The sequence below is a fragment of the Mytilus californianus genome, unplaced genomic scaffold, assembly GCF_021869535.1.
Source record: "Mytilus californianus isolate M0D057914Y unplaced genomic scaffold, xbMytCali1.0.p SCAF_1, whole genome shotgun sequence".
NCBI lineage: Eukaryota > Metazoa > Mollusca > Bivalvia > Mytilida > Mytilidae > Mytilus > Mytilus californianus.
In genome coordinates this window covers 81,973,600-81,994,562 of record NW_026262581.1, presented here as the reverse complement: position 1 = coordinate 81,994,562, position 20,963 = coordinate 81,973,600, and the positions used below count along the sequence as shown (strand labels likewise).

The 20,963-nt window shown below is 32.6% G+C and overlaps 1 protein-coding gene across 1 annotated transcript in view; it reads right to left on the bottom strand.

The window, feature by feature from the left end:
• Nucleotides 1-18,341, bottom strand: part of LOC127724696 (exportin-2-like) — a 114,966-nt gene extending 96,625 nt beyond the window's left edge. The window contains exon 1 of the mRNA XM_052231779.1: nucleotides 18,301-18,341. The gene's annotated coding sequence lies outside the window, so the exon portion shown is untranslated. The remainder of the gene's footprint in view (nucleotides 1-18,300) is intronic.
• Between the last annotated feature and the right edge of the window lie 2,622 nt (nucleotides 18,342-20,963).

Below are 20,963 nucleotides of genomic sequence, written 5' to 3'. Positions count from 1 at the left end.
CACTGCAAAACGTGACACTTACAATGACCAAGTTTTGATTGTTTAATAATAATCAGGGTTCTTCTGGTGATAATTTCAGAAAAATCTGTATTCGATGACATTTGTATACCCATGCAGACACTAGGAGAAGGGGTAATAAAGTGGTACCCTTGATGTCTGTCCTTCCGTCCGTCCCAGAAGTATGTTCACATATTATAAGCAAGCTCGAGCGGGGCCATTTGTGTCCTCAGACACACTAATCTATTATTTTATACATTTTTGAGACATTTCAGTCAAATTATACCACATATATTATTTTTTCTGTGACTTTATTTTTTTCTTTCGTTTCCTTTCCTTTCTCAATAAAACTCAGAATTATCCCATAATGTACATCTCTATAAGTGCACACTGCTGTGCGCATTCATGTTCCTTTTTGTTGATCGGCAATCCTCCTTCTCAAGAAAAATCAACACGCATATCTTCGTTTTCAAAAACGTCAAAAAATCTCTACAAATTTTAGATTACGATTGTTTAGATTCACGAAAAAGAGTGATATTTGTAGACATTGGAGAGTTCATGTAAGTTTTTTTTTCTCTCGAAATGTTGTAAGGTGTCATTGTGTGCAGATAAATGGTATAATTTGTTTAGCCGGTTATTGAAAGAAAACCAAGATTTCCTATACCCAATTTCAATTCAAAAGGATTTCTAAAATACTGCTTTGGTTCATAAGTTTATATATACACGTACATTTTATTGAGTTCTTTTTTAGCTCTCAAAAAGAGACATAAATTTCAACAACAGAATATTGGATTCCGTAAAAAAGGATCTCCCCATCCTCGAAAAATCTATCTTCCCAATATGAATCCCTGGGGACTCATGTGGACTCAAATGGATACTGGTAATCTTTACACATTCCCCAATTCATTAACAGTGACGTCGAACCCACATATGCAACAAAAAGAAAAGACGAAAACGAAAGAAAGATACTAAAAACAGATCTTTAAGAAGGCATCCCATCGTTCCTTTGGATTAAAATTAAAAAAAAAGGGTAACTAAAGGAGTCAATTGGATTAAAGTTACCACCAAAACCTCTGTTACATCGTTTGAACAGGAGGGCTTTTTACCACACGTCATGCAGAGTCAAAATCCTTCTTACGAAGCATGGATATGATTTTGTTTGTTTGTGTTTACTTATAAAAGATCATACTTTTTTTATTCCAATTAAAGGGACCATCATGAGCAAAGTGCTTTATTACAATAATTTTTTTTTATAATTGAGAGACACAATTCATAATGACGATCTTATTAAAATATGAATATAATTATCAGCATAATTTCATCATCTTACGCCACAGAAAGACAGGGCCGTAACTACATTGAGGCAAATGAGGCAAATGCCTCATGTTGGAAATTCCCAAAAAGAAAAATAATAAGTTGAAACAAAAGCTTGTCTTCATTTAAGAATTGAATGCTTCTTTTTGTGATTTTATTGGGGTGTACAAGTGTTGACCGATTGTGTATTACATCGTTAATCGCTGATTAAGTGTCTTTTATTGAATTTTCCGATGACAATCGCCTAAACATATATATAAAGAATTGAATGAAGAAATAAATGAAGAAGAAAAAAAAACCCACATCTTTCAATCTAGCAATTAATTATGTTTATTTCTCTATTGCTGTTTATATAAGTCCGGGGTTACTTCAGGTCAAGGCCCGGACTCACCTTGTATTATTTTGCTCTTTCTCTTATAAACGTCTTTTGTCAATTTTTTCCGATGACATTCAAATAAGCAAAAGGGTAAATGAATAAACATGAAAAACCTCTTTTCATCAAATAATGTCTGCAGTTTTATATCTCTGTCGATGTGCATATTTTGTCAGTTTTGCAAATACACCTAGTCCGGGGTCATTTCAGGTCACCACCCGGACTCGTCTATTATGACCAACAGTAAATTATTTCGTTGAATCTCGGACAAATATCTTTTATAAATGGAGATTTTAGTCCAAACTTTTCCTTTGATCAAGTTTTCCGTCAACAAGCTTTACGACAATAAACAGTTTATATACAGTTTAATAGCTATCGTAATGCAATACACACAGGTATCCCTAGTATAGTAACTTCAAGCTAGTCCGGGGTCATGTCAGGACACAGTCCGGACTCACCTGTCCAAGATTGTGTATTACATCGTTAATTTTTAATTGATTTTTCCGACGACATAAATATATGATAAATAAATAAGTGAAAATTTTAGAATGATTCCAACACTATATTCATCCAATCAGGAGTCGCACAAGATTTTATTCGTTGTACCATCTTGGGGTAAAAAAAATCCCGGTGAAAGATTGTGGCTTCTTATAATTTTAAAGACTGACTAAAATAAATTTGAAAAAATCATGTATTTCACAGTGATGTAACAACAGCCCCAATTAAAGTTTTCACAACAGGAAACAATGATAATAAAAGGGATTATTTTAGACTAAACACAAATATTATACTCTTGGAGAAATTTAAATAAACATTTCTAAATCATAAACTTTGATTAAACTTAATTATCTATTTATTGTATATTATTCATTTCATTTCTGGTACAAATTTAGTTTATTCTTCTTTATTGATATTGTTTAACCTGACCGTCAATAAATGTTAATTACATTAAAGATCATTAAAGAGGTCAAAATCTTTCAGTCCGGGTCCGGCATCCAGTCCGGGTCCGGCGTCCGGTCCGGGTCCGGGTTTCATACCAAAGTCCGGGTCCGGAGTCCGGTCTGGTCCGGGTTTCAGTGCGTACCGAAAATATGAATAAGAAAGAAGACATTCTTTGGCTTAAAAACCGACTTTTTCTAGTTTGTAACTGTAATTTGGGCTAGCGAAGGACAATATTACATATTCTTAATAAGTCACAAAAACATATTACTATGTTGATTAAATTTAACCCTTTTCAATAGTTAATGATAATTTTCTGTTCTGAAAACATTTTACCATAACCTTGCAGTTTTACGATTTATAAGAAATCACCGGGTCATTTTCAAAACAGTCTTAAGAACCGAGTACAAGGACTCATAATCTTTTCATTTCATTTCATGCTACCTTTGTTTTTCCAGTCAATAATATTTTATGTTTGATGTATACTACATTTCCATTCTCAATTTTATTTTACAGTGATGAAATAACGGCATAGGAGCAAGAAAACTATAAGGAAAATGAGTAAAAAATCAGAAAAATATAAACCTATAATTATCCAACTACAAGAGGATTCCCCCTCCAAAAAAATAGAAAAAAAATACAATAACATTTGAATGGAATGGAATATCTAATAAAAGATGAAAGCAACACATTATAAATCAAGTTTATGCTTTATGACCAATAGGACCTAGAAAATAACAAAATCCATCTAAGGTCAACTTTGTCTGATGGAGTTAAAACCTTATTTTCTTTATAATTTTTTTTAATTTATAAACGGACAATTTCAAATGCTTGCCATGATTGTTGGTTGCTTAACGTCCAGTGTCATATGTGTCATGCATGTTCAGGACGAGAACAAATTAACGATAAATCCAATAAGTAGGTCCTGTAACAGAGGACGTTTGGGATGAATGTCGGGGAATTTAGACTGCTACTGAAAATGAGAGTATATTGGATATAGACAAACATTTGGCCACCTCCGGACCCTTCAAAGAGCTGTTGCAAGGGTTCTTATCGTTCACTAAGCGTGGGACTCTCTCTACACGCCTGCCTAGCTGCGTAATTGAACATCCCGCACGGCCAACCAGACGTCCCACTTTAGCAAGGCTTTTACTGCTGGTCGGAAGAGGACCTAAGTGACCATGTTTCTATTCCCCAGTCCCCCTTTGGAGGTAAACAAATTTAGAAAGTTTTGTTATAAATCATGTAAGTATCGAAGTACTGACTACTGAGCTGATGATAAACTCATTGACTTATCCAATGTATTTAATAAACAACGTCACACTCGAAAAATCCCGATCAAATCACTCGAAAAAAAAACACGATCCCAGCCGGACACTATACCTACTGTGATATGGCAAACCATTCTTCATTGTACTTACTATTAAATTTGATTTAAGATTTTATATTTTCTTAATGAACCCTAAATACAAATGTGTCTGTTCGTCATAAACTGTACCTAAAAAGCAACCTCGTGCGAATGTCCATACTTGACTTACTTTAAAAGTCTATATATATATGACTCGATAATGGCATTTTGTCGCAATGATCTACATGCGATAATGATGACCTTTTATCAGAATAATATCAAGTATAAAAGAGCCTGAAGTTAAAAGTAATATTGCACATCAAGTCCAGTTTGCTAATAAAGTATTTTTGTCTGACTATCATATATACATATCAATAAAATGGGATCAGGATTGTCTACCGACGATGAAAATGACAAGACTGGCGCTTTATTCCAGGCAATACGGAGAGAGCAATTTCAGATAGCTACAGATCTAATTGTAAAAGGTGCAGCAGTTAACTGTATAAATTACTTCGGTAAAACCCCACTGATAGAAACCTGCTGGAGCCACCGCCCATCAAACAGGAGAGGGAGTACAGTTAATTACGAGAGAGATCGTTTTGTCAAATTTCTTATCACAAAAAAATGTGATATCAACAAGTATGATATATATGGATGGACAGCTCTTATGTATGCCGAGAAGAATGGCCATGATAACATCATTGATATTTTGGATGACAAAGAAAAGGGAATAAGTAGTGAGGGTAAGTATTATAAGTTTTAAGAACTTACATTTATTAATGAAAATCGACTTGACAAACACTTTTAAAATTGAGTATTTGCAATTAGGTTTGTGAACTCCCCCAGTCATTGAAATACTTTCTGTTGCCAAACTTTAACGAAGAGAACACAATTGGAAGGTTTATCAAGAAAACTGTTTCGTGCAGATTGGTTCAGGCGATTTTTAAATTGAAAAAGACATTTTACGATGCTGCAGTGGCCAATAATAGCTATTTTGTTCCAATTATTATTCGAATCTTACCAACTGAAGTCTCGGTCTCGAACATTCAAAAGCCCAACTTATGTCTCTACGCCGGGAGTTGTGCAAAAAAAAAGCAACCCGTACATGTGTAATAGAATAACTCTTCCAAATAATAATGTTATAATTATTGAAATTCAAATGCTTTAATATTTACAAAGGTGATTCAGAATCAGACTTAAGGATAGGTTAAACTATAATACTTTATTAATATTCTGACAGAGAATTTCAGATATACTAGGGACCATAGGGCCTATAGGACTTATACTAATTTAACGAGAAAGTAATATACACTAATTACGCATATTGTTATCAAAGATTTTTTTTTTCAGATTCGCACGAAAAAAGAATCAGTTTGGTGATATCAGCAGCAACTGTAAGCTGCCTTCAAGCTGAGAAAATTGAGAAAAACTGAAAGATAGGATAGCAATGATAACATTTAACAATGTATTTTCAAAGTAATACTAAATATTGTTTATACTTGATGTTACATTTTACAACAGTTCTATTGAAATTGACGTTTTAAATTCTGATCTCTGCGCTTTTGGTACAGAGAAAACTTTATAACTTTTAGCACATGTATAGTAGAGAATATACGTTTTTCAACAATAGATAATCGTCGATATTATATACTAAGCACTAAACCCCCCCCCCCCCCCACCCGATTCTAGATTTTTTTTAGGAAACAGTTTTTGACTTATTGTTTAGACACCTGTCTATTGAATGCACTCTAGATGTCTTTGATTATCATGCTGCTGGGTTGCTGTCTCGTTAACGTTTTTATTCACGTTAATGCTTAAATACGTATTTTGAAGTACAAAGAATAATCACAGTACAACATGGCTTTACATTGCACAATATTTCTAAATTAAACTTTGCACAAATTCATTGTACTCACTCTGTATTGCATACAATTGATGTGATCTATATGATATGCATACAGTTTGTAGTTTCATTGTTGAAGTATGTTATTAAATCTTATTATATTTTTTGTTGATGTCAGAACGTTTCATGTTTCCCACCAAAGGTACTTAATTCGACCAATAGATATTTTTATTCTTAATACACATGCAGTTAAGACAACCACGGCTTATAAAAATAATGATAAAAATAATAAAATAGACATGAACACAATCAATTTGGCAATCCTTGTCATCAAAGATCGGAGTCGATGACTCCTCACTACGAACGGGGTTAAACTCACTACCTCAGAGTTGATAGACTAAATGTGATCACTGTAGTGAAGTACTTAGACCACTCGGTCACCAAAACCCCATTCACAATCAAACATATCATGAGGCTTCCGCGAAATCGAGTTCTAAAATCAATCCTTTCTCGATCGATTGCTTATTTGATTGATTGATTTCATTGCTTCTTGATTGCGTTCAAACATGCATTTCTTAAATGTTACTTCGGCATGAAGTCAGTTTGACCTGTTTTGGTAGTATGAAACTCCAAGGGTGTTACACTATAACTATTTTTATAACAAAATATCAAACTTCAAATTAACAAACGATGAAATGTCGACCAGATTCAAAAAGTTTAGAAAAGTGATAGATGATAACAAGGGGTTTATAAAAAACATAAGTCGAAGAGAGAGGAAAACCACTGAATAAAAACTAAAAAGTACAACCAGACTAACAGACAAACAACAGGCAACAAAACGCTACACAGGAAAGTAAAGATTGAGCAACAGTTTTATTCAACTCATCCCGCTATCTGCACCTACATTGATTGATTGATTTTTCTAAACGTCCAGAAGCAAATATTTCATGCATGTTCAGGACGAGAACAAATTAACAATAATTACGATAGGTAGGTACTGTAATAGGAGTCGACCAGGCGGGAAATTAAAATTACCACTGGAAAATCAGGGATTTTAGATAGGGACAGAAATGAAGCCTTGCAACAGGCAACCTACGAGTTGGTGCAAGGGTTTTAACGTGCTGAGAACGTGGTACTCTCTTCACTCATTCTGACAGACGTGGCTGCGTAATTCAATATCCGGCACACCAATTCATTGTTCAACATTTTTCAAAATTTCAAACTGGGAAATTTTTACGCCCATTTCGTTACAAGGAAAGGACTTAACTTATAGATTGTTTCTATCAAGAACATGCATACATATTATTCCAGACTTTGTTTTGTATATTAAGAATGTTCCTTTCCAGGAAATACGCAGTGTATTTCATTCAAGACTATGCTTTAACGTACATGTAAAATTTAATGTTTATATAAATGAATAAAGACTTCTGTACTTATATGTTTATCCATTTTACAACAAAAATTCGGGTTATACTCAGGATTGAAACTCAAGTAAAGAGACAGGTAAATTACAGGTAATTCGCGCAAACGTAATACATATCAAAGTATAAATTCGCGCAAATGTAGGTCATCCGATAACGCATCATACAATAGGGGTATGTCATTCATAGCCCTATGAAATCGTTAACTTCCCGGATGATCGGTGCCTGTAAATTCTCTTACCATATAGACTTGACTGGATTTGAAAAATAAATTGAAATAAAATCACTACTTTTCAGGTAAAAGGATAATGAAGACTGTGACGAAACGAGCATCTGGTCATCCGAATCGTAAGCCTCGTATCTTTAAAGAGATTTTAGCATGTACAATTCTTGCGATATACTCAAATTTCTTTATATTACGTTATATATTAATTTCTCAGCCTGATTAAGATGGACTTCCTACCGAATTCCAGTATAAACAAGGAAAAAGTTTCATACTTAAAAATCTGTATGATGGCTAGTTTAGGATATGATAAATGAAATTTAGCAGGAAAATAAACAAGTATAATTTTAATTTTGATACTTTAGTATTATTCTTTTTAGACACTTGACAGAAAGTCATTCGAAAAATTAAATTATTTTAATCGAATTTTTAAGATTTCTTGGAAAACTTGGAAATAATCCTAAACTCGCTACAATCTGTTATGACTTCGTACATGTGTGGTTTACAAAAATTTACTGATAACGGTATCTTAAACATTTTAAATAAGAGTTATAAAAATATTTGCACATGTAAAGAAGCAAAAAATAAAGTACACGGAGGAAGCTTTCAGTCATTGGGTGGCACGATAGTATTTCCTGAGCCATAGGGATAGTAATAGCTTTTTTTTTTTTTTTTAGAATTTTCACCACTTTCTATAGCCTACAAACACAGTTAACTTAAGTACTTTCATTATAATATTCAGAAATAAATATAGCCGTCTCTTATAAAAACATTTTTTTTTATATCACTTGATTTTATTGAATAGTATTTGTTTCAATGTCGGATTATTGACGTTGTTGTCATGTCATGTCCTTAATTGGAATAAAAAATTCTTCTCCTTCTTCTTTTTTATGACGAGCATCTATTGTGAAGGAAATTTTATTGTGCGTATTTGAAAGTAAAAAAGGGAATGCTTGAAATATAAAAAAAACTAGTTAAACCCCCACATGTCATCTATATATCAAGATTAGTAGTATGCCACGAGAATAAACTATGAATTAAAGAGAAATGGATTATATCTCTGTGAGACAGCAACCCAACCGTAAATCAAATCCCTTTCAGTTACTAAAAAAAACAGGAAGAATATACCAAAAGAACTTAAGTCGAAGAGAAACTGACAAGATCACGGCAATAAATGAAAAAAAGAAAACATAAACAGCAGTCTATAAAAACACTACATATAGAAAAACTAAAGACTGAGCAACACGAGCTCCAACAAAAACCGGGGGTGATCTCGGGTGGTCCTAAAAGGTAAGCAGATCCTGCCTCACATGTGGCACTCGTTTGTAAATATATCTCACATTGCATGTAGTCAGTTTGTATTGAAGACGGTAATTTTTGTAGTCAAATATAGGAATGATATTGTCACTTTGAAATGTGTTTTAATATCTTAAATGCCAGTTTACCTAATTCTGTATCCTTTTCTGGAATTTACGCCAAGGAAAGTAACCTACATATATATAGTTGTTAACTTCTACGTCATTTGATCTCTGGTGTAGAGTTGTCTCATTGGCAATCATACTACATCTTCTTTTTTTATATAAGTGATTTCGTGGTGAATTTGAGAGAAGGGAAATACGAATCAGCTTTTTTAAATGACTGTTTGATTTTCAATTTTGTTTCGTTGAAGATGATAATAAATTATCCATTTGGACAGTGGACATATTTTGCTTTTTATGTTCAAATCATTTATATAAAAATAAGGAGATGTGGTTTGATTTCCAATGAGGCAAGTATCCACATAAGTTCAACTGAAATGGATGTGTGCAATTATAGGCAACCGTATGGCCTTCAACAATGTGAAAAACCCAATACCATATAGTCGGCTATAAAAGGCACTGACATGAAAAATATGAATATTCAATTGAGAAAACTAACGGCCAAATTTATAACAAAACAATTTACGAAGAACAAATATGACAGACATGATCCAACGACAACCACTGAATACATTGTTCTAGCCATGAAAAAAAAACCAAAACACAAACACTCGACACTGTTATTGCTGTTCTCCATTCAAAGTTACAGCGATGGTATCTACATGATCTATATATTACGAGTAGGTGAAATAAATATCCTACCAACAAAATAAAGTAAATGAATATAACAAACTAGTTTAACCCCGCCATATTCTGTATGTCCAAAGTCAGGGGCCTGTAGTTCAGTGGTTGTCGTTTGTTGCTGTGTTACATATTTGTTTTTCGTTCATTATTTTGTACATAAATTAGGCCGTTAGTTTTCTCGTTTCAATTGTTTTACATTTGTCATTTCGGGGCCTTTTATAGCTGACTATGCGGTAAGGGTTTTGCTCATTGTTGAAGGCCGTACGGTGACCTATAGTTGTTAATTTCTGTGTCATTTGGTCTCTTGTGGAGAGTTGTCTCATTGGCAATCATACCACATATTCTTTTTTATATAGAAATATAGATATTCATTTTGCATTGCCCAAAAACGGTTCTTCACGACGTCTAGGAATAGAATATTCCCATAGAATGTCAAATGGTTGCCCCTTATTCCTGATCAAAAATGAAAAAAAAATGTGTTAGTCTTTATACAATCCCAATTCAATAAATGTCAATACATCAGGTCGTTGTTGATATGTTACAAATAGCATTTTCTCCGTTGGAGGCATATATTGTCCGTCGAATGCATGCAATTAATTAAGTATTGATTTCATTTTTTTTTGTATAACGCATACAATGATAAAATAATATCCCAAATTCAAAAGTATCATTTAGTTCTATAATACCTATAAATATCTTTCTACAAACTCCTTACCATCTTAAATTCAATAATAAGCATATATTAATTCGTAAATGTTTTATTTTTTAAATGTTGGGTTAAGGAATGTTTCATTTTGCAGAGTTTTGAAGACTGTCCATGATTTTTGCAAAAAAAGTTTAATAAAGTTATACAAACATTTTATAAGCCATTTATGTGACAAGAACCAATTGACATTTAAAAAGCTCGCCATAAATTGAAAGTGTGACAAGTACCAATTGATAGTTTTTGAGTTGGTCACACCAAGGACATTTTTGTCTTAATAAACAGCTTATTCTTTAAGTAAAACAGGTCATGGAAAAGAAGGTGGTAATCTTAAAACAAGTCTAATTGAATGAATGTTAACACCTTGGGTAAATGTTAAAAATAGCACTTTTACCACTGGAGACATATAGTGTTTGACGCATGAAGCTTTAAAATAATATCTCTAATTACATCATACCAAGTACTGGATAATGAATATTTCGAGAATGAATTGTGAAATACCATTATCAATAGATATAAAAATAATAGACAAACTGATGTACAAGCCATAAAAGAGAGGCGAAAGATACCAAAGGGATATTCAAACACATAAGTCGAAAACAAACCGACAATGACATGACAAAAAACAACAAACAAACAAAAACGAGCAAAAGACAAACATCAGTATACAAAAACACAAAATACAATACAAAAGAATGAGCAATACGAACTCCATCAAAAACCTTTGGTGATCTAAGGTGCTCCGGAAGGGTTAAGCAGATCCATAACTTTCTGCTATATGTAAAGGAATAACATATCCTTAAGACAAGACAGTTGTACACTGTTATCTATGTCAGCTATTTCAGTATTATTCAACACATGTTGTTAACCTTTATCAGAGACGTTATGTAAAACATTAAAGAGAAGCAAACCTAAGGAAAACACTAAAGTTGATGAAGTATTAATTGCCTACCCAAACTACATTAAAGGTTTTTTCTTGGGTTAATACTGTTAAAATGAAGAGTACTCTACAAAATGTTATGTAAAGTATAAATATGTGAAGAAAACACAAGTCAAGCCCATAGTCTATCTAATGGCCTTGAAATAAGAATACTACACGAAACTCACTATGTCTCATATCATATGCTTCAGATCTAGTCAGGTATATATGGTAATACTGTACAGTCATCTGCGCCGTAAACTATCATGGCTGGAAATATTGATGAAAGTTGTCATAACTTTCAAAACCGTTATTCGATATGAAACAGGTTTTTTTCTTTCGTAAACGTTAATAAGAACATGTAAAAAAATATCAAACTGAAAATATTCACGTTTATAGCATTCTGTAATTTCTAGAAATTTTAAATATCTTTTTTTAAGTGAACGTGCAACAAATTCTTTTGATATATGGGTCTGATTTTGGATTGTTCGAAGCACTTGGTTATTCTACATGCTGACGAGACCTGATGCGTCGACAGGGTAAGCGTCTCCGGCTATGCATGCATCACCGCCATTCGAATCCACTATTAGTAAAATAGTCACCGTCGGGAAAGGGCATAATCGGTTAATTAACATAAGATCAAATAAAATTAATATTTTGTTATCTAAAAATCCAAAACCCCGAAAACATGTCGCTAAAGAGTTTAGACACAAACATATCGTATCGATCCACAAATACGTTATGGCATATGTAACACTAATTTAATGGCGATTTCAGTCTTTATAAATCATAGCTTCGTTAGTAATAAATTCTAGTTTGTAGTCGTCCATCTGTGTCAATACAGAAAAAAAGATCTATAGGGTTGTAGACCTTTCGTTTCGGTAGCATCCTTAACATAAAGATAACTGAGATATATGAGATGCAAGCACTCGAAAAAATGTTGGTCATTGAGTGAAAGGACAGTTCAATATACACTTTATCTGAAAATGAAATTAAAGAACTTTGCAACATTCTTTTAATGTTTGTCTTTGAAGAGGTTCTGTATGAATTCTGATTCAAATGAGTACCGACTTTCTGTTAAAACATCAATCCACTTAACTCAACAAATATGCTGTCCAGCATTTTGATGATATCATCTTTGGGGTATTTGTTGTTGGGATCAGTGTGGTTCTTTAAAATGTATGATTTTTCATCACCTCAAACAAGGAATTTGTATCTACGATTCCCTTTTTGTAGAAAGAGTTCTGTTTTATGAGACTATGTAGTCCATATTCAATTAAGCATGTGGAATAGTAGTGTAGAACGGACTCAAATCAAGATATTCATGCAAAGTTGTAAAGATTGTGAATGCAGATTTTGGAGTAAAAGAGACGAATATTTACCTGATAAATTTATAATTAGATGCATGAGCTTATTAAGGTTTTAATTGTGAATATCGTTTTTGGCATTTGTGGTTGTCGCTATACTTGTATCAGATTTATTTTTTATCTTGCATAAAGGTGTCAGTTTCCTTCCTAAATATAATAACGATAATTAACAAATTTGCTTCTATAATTTGGCATTTTCTTAAACATTTCATAGTTAACCCGTTGTTTATGATGTCCTTCGACTCTATGGAAATTTGTCTTTGCTAATAATATAACTGATGTCATATGAATCAATCGCGATAATGATGACCTTTTACATGAACAAAACTAATCTTATATAAAAAGCTGATCTTTCAATTAGAGGACAAGTGCTAAATACCGCCTAAACAAAGTTGTGTCTCTACGTGATAAGTTGTGCCAAAAAAGCAACCGCATGGTGTGTCATTCTTTTACTTAAATAGTTTTTGACTCAATAATAACATTTTGTCGGTTACCAATGAATAGCGATAATGATGACCTTTTACCAGAATGAAATCAAGTATAAAAGAGCCTGAAGTTTAAAGACTTATGGCAAACCAATTCGAGGACAAGTGCAGTTTGAAAATAAAATATTTTTGTCTGACTATCTTACATAGCAGTAAAATGGGAGCAGGATTTTCTAACGACGATGAAAATGACAAGACTGGTGCTTTATTCCAGGCAATACGCAGAGAGAAATTTCAGAAAGCTACAGATCTTATTTCAAATGGCGCAGGAGTCAACTGTATAAATTTTTTCGGTAAAACACCACTGATAGAAACATGTCGGAGCAACCGGACATCAAGCAGGAGCTGGAGTACAGTTGAATGTGAGAGAGAGCGTTTTGTCAAATTTCTTATTAACAATGATTGTGATACCAGCAAGTATGATATATATGGATGGACAGCTCTTATGTATGCCGAAAAGAATGGCCGTGATAAAATCATTGATGTTTTGGACGAAGAAGAAAAGGATATAGATAATGAAGGTAAGAGTACTAAGTTTTAAGGTTATAGATTCATCAATTAAATTTAATGTTTTGCAATGTTTGTGATCCTCCTCAACAAATTAATCGAATCTTACCTATTCTCTCAACACCTGTCAAGGTCATCTGGTACATTTGTATCACAATGTGACAACGTTTGTCGAAAATAGCTGCGTGCAATTTTGTTAATCGTTTCTTTTAAAAATTCGTGAAACAATTATGGATTTTTAAAGACTTGAATATTCACAAAGGAGAAATATACTATGGAAAGATAAAACCTATGCAAAATTTTTGCCATAATATGTTTTTGTGGATGAGCGCATTTACTAGGGAACATATGATTTAAATATGAACCTAAAAACATGAAAAATAATATATAGCACATTATATTTTAATTAATGTTTTATTTCAGATTCATTCGCTGAAAGATTATTGATATCAACAGGAACTGTCAGCCATCAAACTAAGAAAATCGTGGTAAACTGAAAGACAGCAATATATTTAACAATGTATTCAAAATAATACTACATTTATATGCTATACTTGGAATTACATTTTCTGTACACGGCAATGTCATTAAAGTTCATTTCATTTATGATAAGTTCTAGACAGAGGCAACCGTGGTTAATGTTGATAATAAGATCTACTTGAAAACAAAACCAGCATATACTTTAACATTAACCGCATAAATCTAAAGCACACTTTCCTTCCTTGGTTCATTGGTTATTGCTTTAAATTACGTCAAACGAATCATGTCTATTCAAAGCTAATTATTTGCCTATTCAGTCTCTGTTTTTTGGTAAGGCACCTGAAAATTAAGATGTTTACGTTTGAAATAAAAACAACATCTTTTTGAAGAATGACTGTAAACCTTAAAAATCTACTTTTTAGTTTGAGTTGGTTGTTTGTCACTTTGCGGTGACATGCAACAATGTACATCTTCTTAAGAAAAAAGAAAAGGTTCGAAGAATTTTCATGAAAATTGTGGATAACGCTATTTGTTTGGATGCAACACTTAATTCTTAGTCGAATAATTTGATTTAAAAAGTTTCTTAGAACTTAAAATATTAAACATTCCTCTTTGTACTAAATTGATTTGTTTTATTATGTTTTATGTTTGGTGAGGATATTAACTCTTGGCGTTGACTATACTTAATGAAATCATTGCAGAAACACATGCCATGCACATGGTATCAATTTTGTTTATCTATACGACAAAAAATGGGGTCAGTACCTCTGCTAGTAGACTGTGACCTATAATAGTTTACTTTTATAAATTTTGACTTGGATGGAGAGTTGTCTCATTGGCACTCATACCACATCTTCTTATATCTATGTTAGTTGTCAATGGTAACATCTCAGTTTAACATCCACCTGGAGTCTTGTGCTTCAGTATTGACAGGATTTTCGATGATAACATTTGGGTGTTTTTATTGTCAGATTGTAATATATGCTATTATATGTTGTAATAAATAATAAACTTTATAAAAAGTTTTTCTGTTTTGATGCTCACATTGGGTGACACAAGTTACCCAACTTCTAAACACTGAAAACTGGATCTCTTTGACGTTTTTAGCATTGATTTTATTGATTATTAATTCTCAAGAAAACGTTCTGGTTAATAATAATAATAATAAAAAAATAAACACAAAATCACAAATGTTATCATTTCTTTCTTAATATACCGAAGTTGAGAAAAGCAGGATTGCAACACAATTTCATATAGCAGTCCTAAGTATGAAATCGTTCAAATTATAATGGCATATTGTTATTCTAAACTGTTTCCCAAAATTGATCGCCCTGAAGATCATAAAAAACAGTTTATTAAAATAAAGTATGTCAATAAAGGTTTTGATTTTGTAAATATTGCCGGTATTTTTAACGACCATTCTGTTAAAGAACAAATTCCGGGATATTTTGATAATACTGAGCTCCCTCTTATTTGTTATATTTACAAGAAATCTACCCGGAAATTTGTGTTTAATTATAACCAATTGTGTAAAGATGTTAATATCAGTGAAAATACACCTACTTCATGTAATTGCAGTAATTCCGAATACATTTATGGACCCATTTCCCATGTTATAACAGGAGATCTTAACATCGTTCAAGACCGAGAGTTAAAATCATTCCTCAGTAAAGGACCTAAATATCGTCCCCGTCAATTATTAATTGGAATGAGTGTCATAATATCATCCACGACTCACTCCATACTTACTGTTTGAAATGGATAAAACGGGAAAAAGCTGACAAAAAATCTTTGGACTCTTTTTTTAATTCAGTAATGAACATAGTTGATTTACGTATTCAACATTTTGAAGAACATTTTACTCTTAACAATAACCACAATAAACCTATTTCTCGTATCAAACATAAACTAAAAGAACTAGCCAAGGAATTTGTTTTTGTCCCGGCCGATAAAGCTGCTAATAATATTATTATTGTTTGACGTAAATTTTACATTGAGGTTCTGAAAAAAGAAATCACCAATTCACCAACATTCCAACTGACTCCATTTTCAGAAAACGACATCTGTAACAAACATAAACTTTTAGCTACCGCTTTACAAGCAGAACCAAATACAATGAAAGTCCCAACTATGTATTGGCTTCCGAAGCTACCCAAACACCTTACAAATATAGATTTATTTCGTCTTCAAGCCATTGTTCCACTACTAAATTGTCTATTCTTCTTACCAGTACACTTGGTACAATCAAAAACCTGATAATAAATTGTTCAAATAAGGCCTTCGAAAATAGTGGAATTAATTACTTTTGGAGTGTCAAGAACTCGTTGGAAGCACTTGATAAATTACATGCATATATTGGTGATTTTGAATCTGTTCAAAGTTTTGATTTTTCTACCCTATATACCACATTGCCTCACATTCTCATTAAGAAAAAATTCACACACCTAATTAAATGGGCATTTAAAAAGTCAGAATGTGAATATATATGTTCAAACTCTTTTAGGTCATTTTTTAGTAGCAATAAACAAAAAAACTATGTCAATTGGACATGCTTTGATACTATATATGCCCTTGAATTTTTACTAGATAACATTTTTGTTCGCTTTGGAGATTCCGTATATCGTCAGGTTATCGGAATTCCAATGGGGACTAACTGTGCACCACTTATTGCGGACCTTTTTTTGTATTGCTATGAGTTACAATTTATGACAAAAATCAGCAAAGACCCATCGAAACAACATCTGATACACAAATTTAATAATACTTTTAGATATTTGGATGATATTTTGGCTCTCAATAATGACGACTTCAGTATGTATACTAAAGAAATTTTATCCTGTTGAACTTACTTTAAATAAAGCTAATACTAACAATGACCACTGCCCTTTCCTCGATCTTGATATCTATATCATTAATGGAAAGCTTAATACTAAAATATATGATAAAAGAGATGATTTTTCATTTCCTATCGTTAATTATCCATTTTTAGATGGTGACGTTCCCTTGTCACCATCTTACGGTGTTTATATATCTCAACTTGTACGATTCGCTCGTGTATGTAACAATGTTTTAGATTTTAACGAGAGAAATTTATGTATTACTGAAAAATTATTACACCAGGGTTTTCGATATCACAAACTAGTCAAAACATTTACTAAATTTTATCATCGGTATAAGGACATCATTCGTAAATATAGCTCAACATGCAGACTTCTTATACGTTCAGGTATTTCACATCCAATTTTTTATGGAAATATTCTTTATAAAGCACAAAAATGTCAGTATTCACCTCTGAAGCTAACAAAATCTTTAAATAGACTTATTAAGAAGGGATATAGTTACGATACTGTTGTCAGGTCATTAAAGATTGCATATTTTGGCGTTAATATTGATTCACTTATAGGGTCTTTGCATCGGCACTAAACACATTTATTTAAAAACCAGTTGTTGGCATGACACGGGTTATGTTCTTCTCATATATGTTATGATGGTATGATACTAAACCCCTAACAGGAAGGATTGTGCCTGATATTCATATGATGAAGACATAATCTTTCAATCAGTTTAATTGAAGTCTGGAGCTGGCATGTCAGTTAACTGCTAGTAGTCTGTTCTTATTTATGTATTATTGTCATTTTGTTTATTTTCTTTGGTTACATCTTCTGACATCAGACTCGGACTTCTCTTGAACTGAATTTTAATGTGCGTATTGTTATGCGTTTACTTTTCTACATTGGCTAGAGGTATAGGGGGAGGGTTGAGATCTCATAAACATGTTTAACCCCGCCGCATTTTTGCGCCTGTCCCAAGTCAGGAGCCTCTAGCCTTTGTTAGTCTTGTATTATTTTTAATTTTAGTTTCTTGTGTACAATTTGGAGTTTAGTATGGCGTTCATTATCACTGAACTAGTATATATATTTGTTTAGGGGCCAGCTGAAGGACGCCTCCGGGTGCGGGAATTTCTCGCTGCATTGAAGACCTGTTGGTGACCTTCTGCTGTTGTCTGTTCTATGGTAGGGTTGTTGTCTCTTTGACACATTCCCCATTTCCATTCTCAATTTTATGTTATTGAAGTTTGGTATAGATTTGGAATAAAATGTTGCTATGCGATTAAATTCCTCGCGTTCCAACTTCAATATATTTTTCTACTGAGTGTGCACCTCACTTGAATATGTCAATTATCCGTAAATGTATGCAGCTTGACTAAAGTAAAAGCACATTACATAAAGAATATTATCTCAAGAAATTAAAGGAATGGTAAACCCAAAATCATTATTACCTCACGTTTTTCGAAATGGCGCTTATTTTTTATACCGTAAGGTGGCGCTCCCTAATGAATCGGTCAGAGAATATCCGAACGTTGCTACAGTTAATGACCGCAACACACGACGGACATAATTTGACTACAAGCACAACTGGCAATCGACTTATACTCACTATCGATTTGATGCATTGGTACAATAGATGCTACTATTTTCATATTAATAAAGGACATATATATTTCTTTAACTAATGAGGATGATAAGTATTAGTTAGTCACTGGTGTTAAACTGATAATCGTAACTGGAATTACGACGATCCCAATATGGCGACGGCAGAAATAGATTAAATCTTTTCAGTCATTTTTCTTAAATGTAGCCCGTTGTTGTCAAGAGTTACTCAGCTGCAAGGTTTTTCTATTCCATTATATCATATTTGAATCGTAACGGTGCACTATAATTGTCTAAGCGCTTAGAAAATTGCCGTCGAAAAATTCGGGATGATAATCGTAACTCGCAAAAATGATAATCGTTATTTCGGTATTAATAAATAAGAAGATAATCATAACTGGGTAGTGTTTGATTGGTATTGACACGAAAAACGTCTATCTAATAGCATATGATGAAAATATGGTGATGAATTAATCACGAAAACGTTCCCACATCTTATGACATTTCTTTTTGTGCATATATGATTAATAGTTCTAATGTTAACAGCTACATACTAGTATATATCATAAAAAAACCAGCTTCAATAAATTTGAAACACGAACTACGTTAAAATACTGTAAACTCCAGGAACTAGGACCGTCACAAAATATGGGAGAAAATTTTTAAAAAATGTCATCATGATCTCTTCATGTTTAGAGTTAAAAAGAAATATTGTTTGGTATTCTATTTAAATACGGACTTGAAAACAAATGTCACACCTTTTTGAATGTGTAAGAAGTTGTATAGCCCATAAATACTATAAAAATGCTTAGCAACTTCATGACCGTCACTGACATTTCGATATCTCAGAAAATAACTATAAATTTTAACAACACCAATTTAGTTTGGCATTCTAATAATATGACATCCTTAAAACGTTTAATGATAATATAAGAGTAGAGAAAAGTTGGAATGCTTTGTGTGTTATGGAGTTAAGCACATGGTGACGTGGAGCTCATTGGCAAACATGGATTTGTGTTCTTTAATAGTTTGGCCAAAAGCACGAAGATCAAGAAATCAAATTGATGTGGCCTTAAATTACCTTACAAGCTATATTTATTCAAAGAATGACTGCAACTTTAAGAAATCATAGCGCATATTCCGCCATATTAGAAACAAACTGATTCAAGAAATCATAAATACTTGGTATATGAAAAATATGCTGCATACATATGCATGGAGGTTATTGTAGAGAAAAAATATTGAAGGTAACAAAGAACATTTTTGTACTTGCATAATTACTATATACTAAGTACTTTTCTATCAAATGAAAACAAAAATTAGCCTTTCATAATTGTCATGCATTTTTCTGAAGCACAAAATATTTGTTTGATTATCTATTAACACAAGGAACAAAAAACACAAGTAACAATAAACACAAGTAACAATAAACGCATGGAAAATAAACACACAGAACAATAAACTCAAGGAACAATAAACACAAGTAACAATAAACAATAGTAATAATAAACTGGTAACTATTCTAGATCCTTTACCATCCACCCTGTTTAAAGAAACGTCCTAAAATACATGGGTATTTAATCAAAATATTTGAATTTAATTTTTAAAATCATATAAAATATTAGTGTAAAACAGAACAAAAGTGAATTCACTTGAAAAATATGAACGTCTATTTTAACCGGGATACATTTCATTCCAAAATTAAACTATATGTATTTCTATTGAAATATAAGGAAAAGTGCAAAATGAAAACTCATATCCACCAATCAAAGTATCAACTGTTAAATCCAATAATGCAGTTAAGTAACTGATGGAAAATTTTGTTCATTTCTCGCAGAAATTTAGTATAAACGTTCAGTGTATAGCACCCCGCCCCCCCCCCCCCATTTCCCTTTTACATAATTTGTGGACCCATTCCCGAATATAAACAACAGGGAACTCAAAACTGACAGCGATATTATGATAAATGAGGTCTGTATAAGGCACTGGGGAAGGGGTGGTGTCACTTCTGGCGTGCTGCTGAAATTTAAAAAAAATATCCCCTTTCATATATTGCCGAAGACCAAAAATCTGATCCATGTTATAACTTATATATTTATATAGGAAGTTACCCACAGCCAACCCCGTGGTATAGGAAATATTGAGATAGGGGAGGTTAACTTGCCCTTTTTATTGATTTAGTCGATTGGATATATACAATATTTCAGGCAAAACATATGGCATATTGAAATGTGGTATACGGGACTTTCATTTGAAAGGATTGCACTTTTGGGATGTGGGATAATGCTTATACCCCCTCCCTTTCCCCACTTCCAAAAAAATCCTAAACGCAAAAAACAACATTGAAACTTTGAAAGAATTCAAATTATCTATTTACCACAATAACTGACTCGACAACTGCTTCATTTTCCATATCTTCAACAGGTACATGTATATATTAAAAGGTTATGCATATTGTTGTCAGTTATAAATCGAGATATATATACATGTAAGTAAATTTGTCCTAAATATT